Source organism: Periplaneta americana, chromosome 13, assembly GCF_040183065.1.
Source record: "Periplaneta americana isolate PAMFEO1 chromosome 13, P.americana_PAMFEO1_priV1, whole genome shotgun sequence".
Lineage (NCBI taxonomy): Eukaryota > Metazoa > Arthropoda > Insecta > Blattodea > Blattidae > Periplaneta > Periplaneta americana.
In genome coordinates, this window is record NC_091129.1 from 99869191 (window position 1) to 99884665 (window position 15475).

General features: G+C 37.7%; 1 protein-coding gene across 1 annotated transcript in view; it reads left to right on the forward strand.

Annotated features, from left to right (window-relative positions):
* spz3 (Spaetzle domain-containing protein 3) overlaps window positions 1-15475 on the forward strand; it is a 339160-nt gene that overhangs the window by 134883 nt on the left and 188802 nt on the right. The window lies entirely within an intron of this gene.

The following is a 15475-nucleotide window of genomic DNA, read 5'->3' on the forward strand; positions in this document are numbered from 1 at the left end:
AAGTAAAACGGAATTATTTATTTTACCATGAACCTCCAATGTTCATTCGGTTAGCAGACACATAAAGGCGTCCAAATGGAACGTTTCCGAACATGTTCCCATACGAAAATTGTTCGATTTTGATCACCTCTATCACCCCTAAAAGTATATATAACGAAGTCACCGAAACACTCTGTACGCAGACCAACGGAGTCAGCATTTCTTAATATTTAATAATACAATATGATCAGAGAAAATCTACTGTTGTATGTCTGGCAGGGGAAGAATATGTAATGAAAGAAAGCAACAAGATGATCGGAACAATTTTAAGCTTCTATTCTCAGAACGAGTTGTAAAACTCAAATTTTGAATGTACGTACGATGACAATGAACATCATGAAGTTGTTGATAATAATTGTATTGCTTTTAAGATCCATATATCACTCCAGCTTGGCTGAAATGTTAACATACGAAGCAAATGTATTACCAACATAAAAGCCATCATCACAAATTCAACACAAGGCTTTCAAGTTTGAAAGCAAGATCAGAGTTCTGTATATAATACGGGATGAGGTCACCTTTTTAGGAGTTCATAAGGTTCTTTCTTCTCGTACTATAGAAAATGCTCTAAAGAGAACAATGATATCAGATCGATCGAGAATACGACCCCAACTGTTCAGTAAATGCTTGCACACCTTCTGAAGTAAACACGTAGTCAATACCAAGGTTGCGTGGGATATGTTTGGCTGCTCTTCTAGGATCCGCGGGATAAATCAGGTTTTTTTGAACGATATTTATCAAATTCAAGACAATCTGCTTTTATAAGCATCCTTGTCAATTCGCAGTCCATTAAAGTAACAAAGCATGAGTAATATCTACGGTTTCTTAAGTCTGCATGAAATCTTTGGAAAATTTTTTACTCTTCTCACACATTCCTTCCCATTCCTATATATACAGTGTGAACCGCTCGAAAGTACCTAATTTCAATTGTATTTGACTGGTGAACGGTTGAAGATAGAACCTTAAGGTAACGTTTATATGAAAGGAAAACTCAACAAGTTTCGAATCCTGTCGGTAGATGGTGCACAGACACGGTTTCTTTTCGTAGATTGTATCGATTGTCAAAATGGCGACACCGCAGATGAAAGCGCAAACTGTGTTGTGGTATGCGGAGTTTAAATCAATTATTGTTAGAATTCAAAGAGAGTATAGGCGAGTGTTTAACCATGATGCTCCAACTGCTAAAAGCATTAAGAAGTGACACGATACATTTTTAGCTACAGGATCGGTATTGAAGAAGCATGGTCGTAGAACATCCGACGAAATGGTTGCAAATGTTCAAGCCGCGTATGAGCGAAGCCCGCGGAAGTCATTAAGAAGAGCTTCGCGGGAACTTCAAGTACCAAAATCAACATTGCAGCGAATTGTCCACAGACGTCTCAAACTGTACGCATTCAAGGTGCAGTTAATGCAACGTCTGGAGCCGGATGACGAACCCAAACGAGTGGAATTAGCGAATACGATTTCTTTCTCTGTGGCTACGTCAAAGTTAAAGTGTACACCACCCCAGTCAGAGACCTTCGGATCTTCGGGAGTGCATCATAGAGGCTATTGAGAGCATTCCAGAAGAAATGCTCCAACGTGCTTGGTAAGAAATCGTTCATCGCCTCGATATCGTCGCAGTAACAGCTGGAGCTCACGTAGAGATATGACGATGTGCATATCGAAACTTGTTGAGTTTTCTTTTCATATAAACGTTACTGTAGGTTTCTATCTTCAACCGTTTACCAGTCACATACAATTGAAATTAGGTACATTCTAGCGGTCCATTCTGTATATAGTCCCCAAAGGCGCGTTGCGAAAGAAGTTATCAGGGTGTTATGCGTAGTTGTACTTATAGTATTATTGCTCTTAGCTTTCTAAAGCAAGAAGACAAGAACATCAGTTTACACTAAACGCATGTCAATCATAGCTGAAGAATCTACCGCAACGAACCGTAGCCTATACACATTTTTTGCTACACAGACTTCACAAGGTAATTATGTTTCTTTCATCACTCGATATTTGAAACGGTTCGATTAATCGATTAAATCGTAATTGTTCGGTTAATCGCATTTTAAAATTAATCGGGAAATCGTTTCGATTAATCGATTAAATCAAAAGCTGTAGTTATTAGTAAGGAGTTTATCCTGTTGATGTTGTACAGTAGTGGCAAAAAAAACCGGACTGACCCTTGTAGCTGATTTCAGAGCCTTGTTCACTCCAGAGCACGATAGACTGGTAACTAAGACTTTGGTGGTTCGAATCCTCCCTGGGAAAGAAACTTTTTTTTTGTTCCTTATTCAAATTTATTCCCAATACTTTTCGATTGCTGGTAAAATTCATGTTCTGGGAATAATAAGTTAATTAAGTAGTAAAATATCGCTGCAATCGAAAAGTATTGGGAATAAATTTGAATAAGGGACAAAAAAAAGTTTCCTTCCCAGGCAGGATTCGGACCACGAAAGTCTTAGTTACCAGACTATCGTGCCCTGGAGTGAACAAGGCTCTGAAATCAGCTACAAGGGTCTGTCCGGTTTTTTTTTTTTTGCCACTACTGTATATAAATTCTACTGCGTCACGTTTACCTGCTAGCGCACTCAAGTAATGATTCAATAAATACTAAACATTGAACACACATTTACAAAACACCCGTTCGTGGTAGTCGCAGAGGTCAAGGTACACAGCCCTGACGCTAGGGAATACTTCGATTGTGTGTTCGAATCCCTCCTAAGGCATGGATCACCATCAGCCTCGAAGGATTAGGTTCTCTAGTACTTTTCCTCAAATTCTAAAATGACTCTGACCTGGCGACCACAGGAAGAGCTTGGAGCTCCGGGTCCCTGGAGCTTATCAGGCTACACGTATGAGAACGCAACCTGATTTTACCGGGGTTGAGACAGGTTGACTCACCTGACAGCGTCGGATTCATTAATGCTACTCAGTCCACCTGTAGGACTTGGACAATCATCACAAATAAGGGCGCACAAAGGGAATCATGTCTACTTGTATGTACCTCTCCCGGGTACAGCAAGGCAAGCCAAGACCCTGGTCTGTTCAGCTTTATTTTGAGTTTCCTTTGTCATGTTCCTGGATGGTGAACATGTGCGTCAGATATGTATGCTTCCATATCTGGATATCGATTTTTTTACATCTCATGCCTTCCTAATACCTTTTAAATGAGACAGTAAAGAATCCCTTGTCCATAATGTTCGACAAAATTGTGACAGTACCCGTCTGTGATCGAGCACTTGAATGAGAGACGCATAGTCCTGCGGAGTTTAGATCGTGGAGGAATGACATTAAAACAGCCATTAAACTGGTCACAAGAAGATGAAGTATTCATAAAACGACAAGTGGACGCACCACGAGCAAACAGTAATGACAAGATATGTAGTTAAAATAGAGTCTCTGTTATGAACATAAACAATGCACACACGTCATGTCGTTAGGCTGGACAAGAACCGCTTGTAAACGTCAGCACGGAGACAGCTTGCACACCAGCGCCATACAAACAGCCTTCAAACATTCCGTGACGGATTTCAACTTCAACTAGGGGTGGCCACTATAAAGCAACACAGGGGAGAATATTTAATACCTATTTAGGGGTTAGTGAACTGTTCTCAAGAAACCAATAAGACAATTATATTTAATCTAACTAATATTCTCAGTTTTGCATCTTTCTTTCCTCTTCCGCTGTTATATTCACTTCTATCTCTCTTTTTCATCGACCTCCTCCGCGACTAGACCTCTCTATTACTTTTCCTTGAACTCCTGTTCATCTCTTCATCATACTACTCCTCCTTCTTCTGTTTTTCCGTCTCGTCCTCTTTCTCCTCGTCATTCTCCCTCTCTCCTCCTCGTATTCGTGTTCCTCATTCTCGTACGTTTCTATTCCTCTTCCTCCTGTTTCTATTTCATATCTTCTTGTCTTTACTTCTCGTCCTTTTGTTTCTACTTCAGGCCCTGTTTCTACTTCTCGTCCTCCTGTTTCTTCTTCTCGTCCTTTTGTTTCTACTTCAAATTTTCTCGTCCTCTTGTTTCTACTTCTCGTCCTCCTCCTACTCCTCATACTCTTGTTTCTCCTTCTTGTACTATTCCTCTTTCTCCCTCTTGTTTCTACTTCATATCCTCCTGTTCATACTTCTCGTCCTCTTACTTCTACTCCTCTTGTTTCTACTTCTCGTCCTCCTCTTTCTCCTCATACTCCTGTTTCTCCTTCTTGTACTGGTCCTCTTTCCCCTCTTGTTTCTACTTCATATCCTCCTGTGTATACTTCTCATTCTCTTGTTTCTACTCCTCTTCTTTCTACTTCCCGTCCTCTTGTTTCTACTTCTCGTGCTCTTGTTTCTACTTCTCGTCCTCCTCTTTCTCCTCATACTCCTGTTTCTCCTTCTTGTACTGTTCCTCTTTCTCCCTCTTGTTTCTACTTCATATCCTCCTCTTTATACTTCTCATTCTCTTGTTTCTACTCCTCTTCTTTCTACTTCCCGTCCTCTTGTTTCTACTTCTCGTGCTCTTGTTTCTACTTCTCGTCCTCCTCTTTCTCCTCATACTTCTGTTTCTCCTTCTTGTACTGTTCCTCTTTCTCCCTCTTGTTTCTACTTCATATCCCCCTGTTTATACTTCTCATTCTCTTGTTTCTACTCCTATTTTTTCTACTTCCCGTCCTCTTGTTTCTACTTCTCGTCCTCCTCTTTCTCCTCATACTCCTGTTACTCCTTCTTGTACTGTTCCTCTTTCTCCCTCTTGTTTCTACTTCATATCCTCCAGTTTATACTTCTCGTCCTCTTGTTTCTACTTCTCGTCCTCCTCTTTCTCCTCATACTCCTGTTTCTCTTTCTTGTACTGTTCCTCTTTCTCCCTCTTGTTTCTACTTCATATCCTCCTGTTTATACTTCTCGTCCTCTTGTTTCTACTTCTCGTCCTCCTCTTTCTCCTCATACTCCTGTTTCTCCTTCTTGTACTGTTCCTCTTTCTCCCTCTTGTTTCTACTTCATATCCTCCTGTTTATACTTCTCGTCCTCTTGTTTCTACTTCTCGTCCTCCTCTTTCTCCTCATACTCCTGTTACTCCTTCTTGTACTGTTCCTCTTTCTCCCTCTTGTTTCTACTTCATATCCTCCTGTTTATACTTCTCGTCCTCTTGTTTCTACTTCTCGTCCTCCTCTTTCTCCTCATACTCCTGTTTCTCCTTCTTGTACTGTTCCTCTTTCTCCCTCTTGTTTCTACTTCATATCCTCCTGTTTATACTTCTCGTCCTCTTATTTCTACTTCTCGTCCTTCTCTTTCTCCTCATACTCCTGTTTCTCCTTCTTGTACTGCTTCTATTTCTCCCTTTTGTTTCTATTTCATATCCTCCTGTTTATACTTCTTGTCCTCTTATTTCTACTGCTCTTGTTTCTACTTCTCGTCCTCCTCTTTCTCCTCATACTCCTGTTTCTCCTTCTTGTACTGTTTCTATTTCTCTCTTTTGTTTCTATTTCATATCCTCCTGTTTATACTTCTCATTCTCTTGTTTCTACTTCACTTGTTTCTACTTCCCGTCCTCCTATTTCTCCTCATACTCCTGTTTCTCCTTATTGTACTGTTTCTATTTCTCCCTTTTGTTTCTACTTCATATCCTCCTGTTTATACTTGTTTTTACTTCTCTTCTTTCTACTTCCCGTCCTCTTGTTTCTACGTCTCTTCTTTCTACTTCCCGTCCTCTTGTTTCTACTTCTCACCCTCCTCTTTCTCCTCATACTCCTGTTTCTCCTTATTGTACTGTTTCTATTTCTCTCTTGTTTCTACTTCATATCCTACTGTTTATACTTCTCGTCCTCTTGTTTCTACTTCTCTTCTTTCTACTTCCCGTCCCCTTGTTTCTACTTCTCTTCTTTCTACTTCCCGTCGTCTTGTTTCTACTTCTCACCCTCCTCTTTCTCCTCATACTCCTGTTTCTCCTTATTGTACTGTTTCTATTTCTCCCTTTTGTTTCTACTTCATATCCTCCTGTTCCTACTTCACGTCCTCCTGTTCCTACTTCACGTCCTCCTGTCCATACTTCCCGTCCTTCTGTTCCTATGTCTCGTCCGTCCTTTTGTTCCTCCTCCTCATCCTTCTGTTTCTCCTCCTCATCCTCCTGTTTTACCTCCTCGGCTCCTGTTCCTTCTCCTCGACTTCCTGTTTCTTTTTCTCTTTCCGCGCATCGTTTTTTCCAAGTTTTAATCGAACCTTAGTCCCCTGAGTTAGCAATCACAGAAACCACTGCAGTATTGAGCCACAACAAAACACATTAATAAGAACATAAGCAGCCTCGACTTGCACTGCCATTCTTACATTATTCGGATATCCAGGTAACCGATGTCATGGCTAATTTTACTTTCTGCGTAGTTTTGTGCCCTTACACATTCCCGTGCCTGAGGTCGTCCCCAAGACAATACACATCCTCGACGATGGCAGTTTTATGTGCACCAGAGATCGTGATAGGCTGCGACACCATCAATGACCCACTTTATTGTTTTATAAAACTCTTCAAATAGCGACCCGCCTCTTGAAAAAATTTTGGGCGTAAGAGCTAATACTTCCTTTCCAAACCTTGAATACACAATGATCCTATAAGAGTTCGTCACATCCCTGCGTTGCGAGCAACGACATCTAACCTACAGGGTGATCCAGAAATGATTCTTCAGCAGTCCGTCAGCTCTCTGCGGTACAAGTAACGGCTTAAAAATGAATTTATTAAATGAATGCACATTTATTCATCACCCTAATTTCAATGTAAATAATAACAATAGTAACATCAAAATTTGTGTCACAGTCAACTGGGAATATAATATAACCTCTTCAAAATTATTTAAAGTATAGTATGTCTACAAGAAACACAGCATTACAGAATTTACAGAACTGTAAAATTCAGGTCTCCTGCGAACATATATTAAATTTATTTTATTTATTTATTTATCTTTATAGAGATAAGACCATCAGGCCTTCTCTTCCCCTCTACCAGGGGATTACAACTACAATATTAAGAATACATTTACAATTATAATTACAATTAATATTACATTTACAAATACAATAAAAATCAAAGTACTAAAAGATTATCTGATTAATAAAGGGTAGACAGTTTATTGTAGAAGTTAAGAAGAAAGATTTTTTTATTGATTAATTAAAATTTAAACCTACTCTACGCAGTAAGAAAAAGCTTAATAAGTTTGTTTTTGAACACTGCTAAATTCCGACAGTCTCTGATGTCACTGGGTAGGGTATTCCACAAGCGCGATAGTGAGATTGTGTATGATGATGAATACGATGATGTGTTATGTGTTGGTATGGCTAGTATGCGGCTCATGTGAAGTGTAGCTAAGTTGTATTATTAATGCAGAATTGATTATGTGTGAAAAAGCTTCTTTTAATAAATAGGCCTACTTGAACTTATAAATGTGGATGGAGGAAACAAAAAGGCTTCAGATCAGTGAATTACAAGTGGGTGATCTGTGAAGTCACAGACCGCTTCTCTAGTTTTCACTTCACTGAAACGTTCTAGATTAAGTAGTCAGCGAAATCGGCTTTGACGGAATTGGATAATTCGAACTATCCGATAGGGCTGGTTATTCGAAAAAAAAAATATAACGGAATAATAAAAATGTTGTCAAGATTACTGCTTGTACAGTTTTGGGAGATTTTGAAAAGGAACTTGGGAAACCTGAACGAAATTCTCAAATTAAATTTAATAAATATTTTTATAATTAGCTATAGATGAGTCCCTACACGCTTCATAGACTTCTTTCCTTTGAAAGATCATTGTATACTGGGCCGTCACACACAAAAAACACTTTTGTTTACCAAACGTGAGTCACTTACTCAAAAATCGGGAAAATTGTATTTTTATTCATATCGAAATAGAGATATTTTCTTTGAATCGAAAGGGTTTAAGTAACATGTCTTGGAATAGAATATTGCTTGCATAATGAGTAAACCTTATTCGCCAGATTCAAGAGTAAAATCAATTCCTCCTCTTCCATTGTTACAATTCTTATTCTTGACAATATGTGGGTAAGTGTTCTCCTACGCAAAGTAAAATAGATGGTGGATAAGGTTCAGACATCGTAAGAAAGATGGAGCAATTTAAAAGCCTATCCTATTATTTGTTCAGAATTAGTACAGAAAATCATAAACAAATCAACCTTGACAGCGGACCTTTCGATCTTATCTCGTTTGTTTATTTGAGCTTGAATAGGGTCGCCTCGATCTGTGTGATCAAGTTTTACTGCGTAAGGAAATGCTGTAACTCCTAAGGGAAATTGTATAACGAACCTCTCTAACATTTGATATACTATTACTGGAATAAATTTTATATACACAAACTCCAAGTTTTAACAGTAGATTTATTTTGTCATGAAGAGAATGAAAAAACATTTTCAAGCTACAGTCCACTTAACGTGTGAATCAAAATTTGAAATTGAAGACCTCAATTGACAAACATCCTGAGTCCATTGAAGTAAACTACATAGGCTTGTCATGTAAGATATTGAAATAAATATTTTTGCACGATCGTGTTTTTTGCTGTATTTACAACACTATTGTTGTTAAGCCTTGAAAGTTAGAAATCCCACACAGAAACTTGTTGCTAGGGAAACCATTCTTCATAACGTATAACTATACTGACCCATTACAGTGCACTTATTGTCAAAAATTTGTACAATTACCATGCTGCATATTAATAATCTTTGTACAAAGTTTCACCTAATTTGGTTAAGAAAGATATGAATTATTAATATTTTTGTAAATTTAAAAGACATTTTGAAAAATTGCTACTCTTCCAATTAATTGCACAATATTTGTCTGAAATTTAGTTTACATATGTTGCAGATATTTAAAAAAAACTTCCATTTCTATTGGAATGTTTTCCATTCCATTTACTGAAAAATAGATGCATTCGAGTAGGTATAAAAATTGAAAAAATTGCAAGTATATAAAAATATATACACTGGGTACATAAAACAATAAATATGAGATCTAAAGGAAGTTTTAATTGAAAATACTATTAAGTACACAATCAATAACATCCACAAAAATCATGCATCTGCTATAACATTTCTAGGAAGAATAGAATTTTTCGCAATGGAAAATGCACAAAACCCTAAGCCGAGAAAAACAAGTATAAAGGTTTGGAACTATATAGATGAAAGTAAACAAGCGCAGTTTCTTCTAACTCTAAGAAGGGATGATTGGACAGCTCTACAGGGTGTTTCCGGGCTTGTGTTACAAACTTTCAGGGATGATGGCGAAGGGCACATGTATCAATTTGAGATAAGGAACCATGGTCTGGAAATGACTGAGTCGAAAGTTATAAGCCAAAATAGTTGTGGGGAAATAGAATTGTAGTTTCCCACCACATGCCCTCCTTCCCTTAACCTTTGGAACAGTCGTGAAAAAGATGGTATGGGCCGGATGTCTCCTACGTGGGTACTTGTCCCGATACAATCTCTGAGCTTGTCTGCTGTTCCCATTGGCTCATCCGTATTCGAAAATCATGTCTGCATATTCCGCTCTCGTGTACTTCTTCATTTCACTAGGACTGATCGACTGGACACTGCAACTTGTACACATACACTGCTGTCTACAGACGTGCATATCAGGACCGACCATGTCCGTTACACATTACGCTATCTGGATTGCTTTAGTGTAGTTTCCTGTCCCCACCCCTCAGACAGCGCACTGAATGAAATACTGTAAGTATACAACGTAAACAACGTCAGATGAATACAGTATGTGTAAGATATACAGATAAATACACATAAATAAGGTGTAAAGAACAATAAAATTATTCCATTTACACACAACTATTTTTGCTTGTAACTTTCGACTCCTTCATTTCCAGACCAGGGTTCTTTATCTCAAATTGATACATGTGCCCTTGTCCATCATCCCTGAAAGTTTGTAACACTAACCCGGAAACACTCTGTATAAGCATTAAATTTGATGGAGGATTATTTTAGACCTTAAACAATTTTTTAATGATTCAAAACGGAAAATCGTAATGCATGACCAAAAAGATAACATTTCACCTTGGTGTACCTTTAAGTGGGTATTCTGAGTAGACTTTTCGTAGAGCGTACTAGTTCCCTCCTAACAATAATTATATCTATCTTAAATTTAAGGACGACACAAATAATGCTCAAACCATACATATCGAAGATTGCGAAAGATCCTTTGGCAGAGTCGGTAATCCAATCCAAAACTCCTGGTTAATGTGCAGCACTGCAAACTACTAGAAAAAAAGGTTAGCCGAAACAGGTCCATTGAAGCCTAATTCATGATAGTGACGATAATTCCTTTTAGGACTTGTTATTCCTCGAGATACAGATAAAATGATTACGAGTATTGAACACTTGTCGGGAAGCTTCGATAAGATCGTGTTTTTACAATTAGGCCTATCATGAATTCATTAGCATAATGCTACAACTTGGCCGTAAACATTCTTTCGTTGTTTCTTTGTTTTACTCCTACCTTTTATACAGTTAGAGAGGGTATATCTTTAAATCAACACTAGCTATACACGTTCACACTGTGGACCACCATGGCCATGTAGTCAGCACGATACAGGGTCATTGTGGAGACATAACAGGACAAGTACAAGACAAAGATTAATCATGCAGCTCTTGGAATGTACTGTAGATAAATTTCCATTCCTGGAATCAAACCACAGACCACTTTGTTGAAAAGCGCGTGCGCTAGCTACGGAGTCCGGTAATGAACTGAAAGTTAACGAATCCCGTTAAGTAATACATAAGTTATCTTCTGGACTGATCACAGAATTTGAAGTTTCAGGTTCAGTTTCCTGATGTTCTGTCACTTAGGTAGGTTGATATCGATTAGATGCCAATTTGTATCCCATCTTTTTCTCTCTAACAGGTTTTACGGCTTCTATCATTTCCTCCTTGCTCCATAGTTTTCGATTTCCCATCTGAAGACCACCAGAAATATCAATGGCAACAGCCTTACTGAAATTACATAATACGCAAAAAGCATTCCGAAATCCGTCCCGGGGACGAAATTTAGACACATCCTGGGGGACTAAATTTAGGCATGTGCATCACAAAAGTATGGTGGCATCTTGTTCTAAGCACGCTGCAATATCCGGTCCATTTAATATAATATGCTTACACTAGACATTTTACTCTATATATAAGAGCAAAAAATGTTATGAAAATACGTATCTTAGGCTGTGAAATACTACTGAGAATGTATAAGAAGAATAGTTTTCCACCTTCCAGATATTTAAAACTTAAATAATAACAAAACAGACAATAACACTCACTCCAACTGAAAGCACGCTTGCTACTGCATAAAGAGGTATAGTCTCTACTCACTATCACGGGGTGCGACACGTTATGGGCGAAATACTGTGGGGGACGAATTTAGGCAAGGGGACGAACATTGGGCACTACACCTTATATTATATTATTATTACTATTATTATTGTTATTATTATTATTAATTTAATGTTCTGCCCATGGGCAGGTATTTCACTGCAAACCCAGCTTTCTCCAATCTTTCCTATTTTCCGCCTTCCTTTTCATTTCCTCATATACCTTAATGTCGTCTATGATCTGATATCTTCTTCTACCCCGAACTCTTCTCCCATTCACCATTCCTTCCAGTGCATCCTTCAGTAGGCAGTTTCTTCTCAGCCAGTGACCCAATCAATTCCTTTTCCTCTTCCTGATCAGTTTCAGCATCATTCTTTCTTCATCCACTCTTCCCAATAAAGCTTCATTTGTTGTTCTGTCTGTCCACTTCACATGTTCCATTCTTCTCCATATCCACATTCCAAACATTTCTCTTCGCTTCTCTTCATTTCGTCGTAATGTCCATGTTTCTGCCCATACAATGTCACACTCCATACAAAGCACTTCACTAGTCTCTTCCTTAGTTCTTTTTCCAGAGTTCCGCAGAAAATGCTCCTTTTTCTATTAAAAGCTTCCTTTGCCATAGCTATCTTCCTTTTGACTTCCTGGCAGCACCTCATGTTACTGCTTACAGTACACTCCAAGTATTTGAAGCTGTGCACTTGCTCTACTGCCTCATTCAGAATTCGTAAGTTTATCTTCTGTATTTTTTTCCTATGCCCATGCTCTTCGTCTTATTTCAATTTATCTTCATCCTATACTGCTCACAGCTGTCATTTAGCTCGAGAAGCATATCCTTTAGTATCATTTCCTCTTCTTCTAACAAACTCTTATCATCAGCAAATCTGTATTCTTCTTCCTTCTACTATCACTCCTTCCATGTTCTGAAAACAGTTCTTTACTAAATCCTTCAAGTACATGTTGAACAGAGTAGGTGATGTGATAAAGGACATCCTATTATTATCATCCTCATCATCATCATTACATCATGTGTTCTAAAGTGTCAGTGAAATGTGTCCTGAGCGTGAAGTAAAAGTAGTGAGAGTGTCAGTACCAATGCGAAATTTATGTAGGACTTATATATTAGGCTATATATGTAGGTTGTAATGGAAAATTAGGTTCACTTATTAATTAGGTTATTTGAACTATTATTATTATTCCTTGCTATTACTGTTTACTTTATAATTATTGTGTATTAATTGTAATTAATAGGCGACAATAAGATATATGGATCATATGCGGAGACGAAGAGGAAGGCAAAAAATAGGAAAGATTGGAGAATGCTGGATTTGCAGTGAAAGACCTACCCATGGACAAAACACTTATAAAAATAAATTTATAATTATTGTGTGTAATTAAATTACCACTATCACCGACTGTTTGCCCACTTGCAATGTAAATAAATAGGCTACACACATACGATTAAAACGACAAGTAAGCTGTTATGTCTGGAACGGGCTTTACAAGAACGCAAGAGATACATGCTATAAATTCATCTTAGCAAGAGCAACATAACTTTCACGTAACCGATAACAAAAGTATTCCTAAAACAATGTTGCTTAAAAGAGTTTCATAAATTTACCTCTGATATTTTCAAGGCTTTGTATAATGTCTGAATGGAAGTGTAAAGCATAACCATAAATTTATTCAGTCTCTCCTTTGCAATTTTATATTCACCTCATCGATTAACAAAAGCGGTATTTTTAGACAGTCCTAAAACTAGATCTCTTAAAGCTAGGCAAGCGTGTTAAAAATTTACTATTGGGTTGGTGCATAAGTTCGTAGCGTTTTTCGTTGCTATGGTAGCTGTATCACTATAGTACTATTAAATGAATGAAAGTATAGAAAAACGCTACGAACTTATGCACCTGTCCAATATTATACAGTAGCGTAGGAAAAGTATTTTTAACACTAGTGCGAAAAGTATTTAACACTGACTTTCAAATGTTTGCGCCGATTGTCAATTGTTTCTCATGGCAGCAATCGCAACCGATCATAAAGCGGTTAAAACAATGCCAGGCCTATTTTTAAAATGATTGTTTGTTATATGACTTTCAACTGTTTGTGCCGATTGTCAATTGTTTCTCATGGCAGCAATCGCAAACGATCAATAAAGCGGTTAAAACAATGCCAGGCCTATTTTTAAAATGATTGTTTGTTTTACGACTTTCAACTGTTTGCGCCGATTGTTAGTTGTTTCTCATGGCAGCAATCTCAACCGATCAATAAAGCGGTTAAAACAATGCCAGGCCTATTTTTAAAATGATTGTTTGTTTTACGACTTTCAACTGTTTGCGCCGATTGTTAGTTGTTTCTCATGGCAGCAATCTCAACCGATCAATAAAGCGGTTAAAACAATGCCAGGCCTATTTTTAAAATGATTGTTATCCGACTTTCAACTGTTTGCGCCGATTGTCAATTGTTTCTCAGGGCAGCAATCGCAACCGTTCAATAAAGCGGTTAAAACAATGCCAGGCCTATTTTTAAACTGATTGTTTGTTATCTGACTTTCATGTTTGCGTCGATAGTCAATTATTTGTCATGGTAGCAATCGCAACCGATCAATAAAGGAGTTAAAACAATATCAGGCCTATTTTTAAAAGATTGCTTGTTATCTACTTTCAAATGTTTGCGTCGATTGGCAATTATTTGTCATGGTAACAATCGCAACCGATCAATAAAGCGGTTAGAACAATGCCAGGCCTATTTTTAAAATGATTGTTTGTTATCTGACTTTCAACTATTTGCGCCGATTGTCAATTGTTTCTCATGGGAGCAATCGCAACCGATCAATAAAGCGGTTAAAACAATGCCAGGCCTATTTTTAAAATGATTGTTTGTTATCTGACTTTCAACTCTTTGCGCCGATTGTCAATTGTTTCTCATGGCAGCAATCGCAACCTATCTATAAAGCGGTTAAAACAATGCCAGTCCTATTTTTAAAATGATTGTTATTAATAAACTTACATAAATTAAATAAATTGGTTGAAAAAATATTTTATTGAAAATTATATGAAACAAATGTAGGCCTAATTTTAAAAAATTAGGAAGCACGCGGTTTCGAAACTGGTAGTTCTCGATTCGCAGTCGAACGCTACCACTGAGCTACAAAATTACCTGCTTTAAATGTGCTAAAGTTTCACTATTACATTAAGGCGGATTTCAGAAGTGGAGCAGTAGGAGGAATTGGCTACATCAGCACGGACGAACGTCTGTCTAAAAAATAGTGTACGACACAAAGTTAAAAATGATATTATTTTGTTCGTATGTTCGCTCCACTCGGCCTGGTTCTCGTTTCGCAAACATCTTTATTCACAAAATAAAATGTCGATTTATGCACTTGTATCGTAAGTAACTATTTACGGTTGTACAGCAATTTAAAACTAACAAGCAGACATTCTGATGGGGGCAGATAAAAAAGGTATTTTTTTTTCTTCCACCATATTAATAATGTCAATAGAAGTGCATATACAAATTTTGGTCACTCGACCGCAATTACGAGGGCCGTGAAAAAATAAGTTCGCCAGAGTCCGCTAACAGAAAAAAGGACACAATTTCATTGGACATATTTATTGGAACGGACAGAGGAATTGTTTGAGCTATTTTTCAACATATTTTCCATCGGAATTGAGACAATTCTCATATCATGGAATCGACAGAGAGAGGTACAGACGCAGTGAAACGCTGGGTCCGATCTGAGGCGGCTGACTTCTACGACACAAAAATTGATCTCATAGTATGACAGATGTCTCAATTCCAGTGGCTTATATGTTCACAAATAGCGCAACAATTTCTGTATCTGTTTCAATAAATATTTCTATGTAATTGTACTTTTTTCTATAAACGATCCCAGGAAAATCACTTTCTGGACGGCCTCGTAATTGCGGTCGAGTGGCCAAAATTTGTATAATTACTTCTTTTGGCATTATTAACATGGTGGAAGAAAAAAATGTAACATTTTTATCTGCCCCCATCAGAACGTTTGCTTGTAAGTTAACAGGTGACTGTGTTTTCTGTTATCATTCGTACAATCGTTACATTTCTTTGATCTGGCCCTTA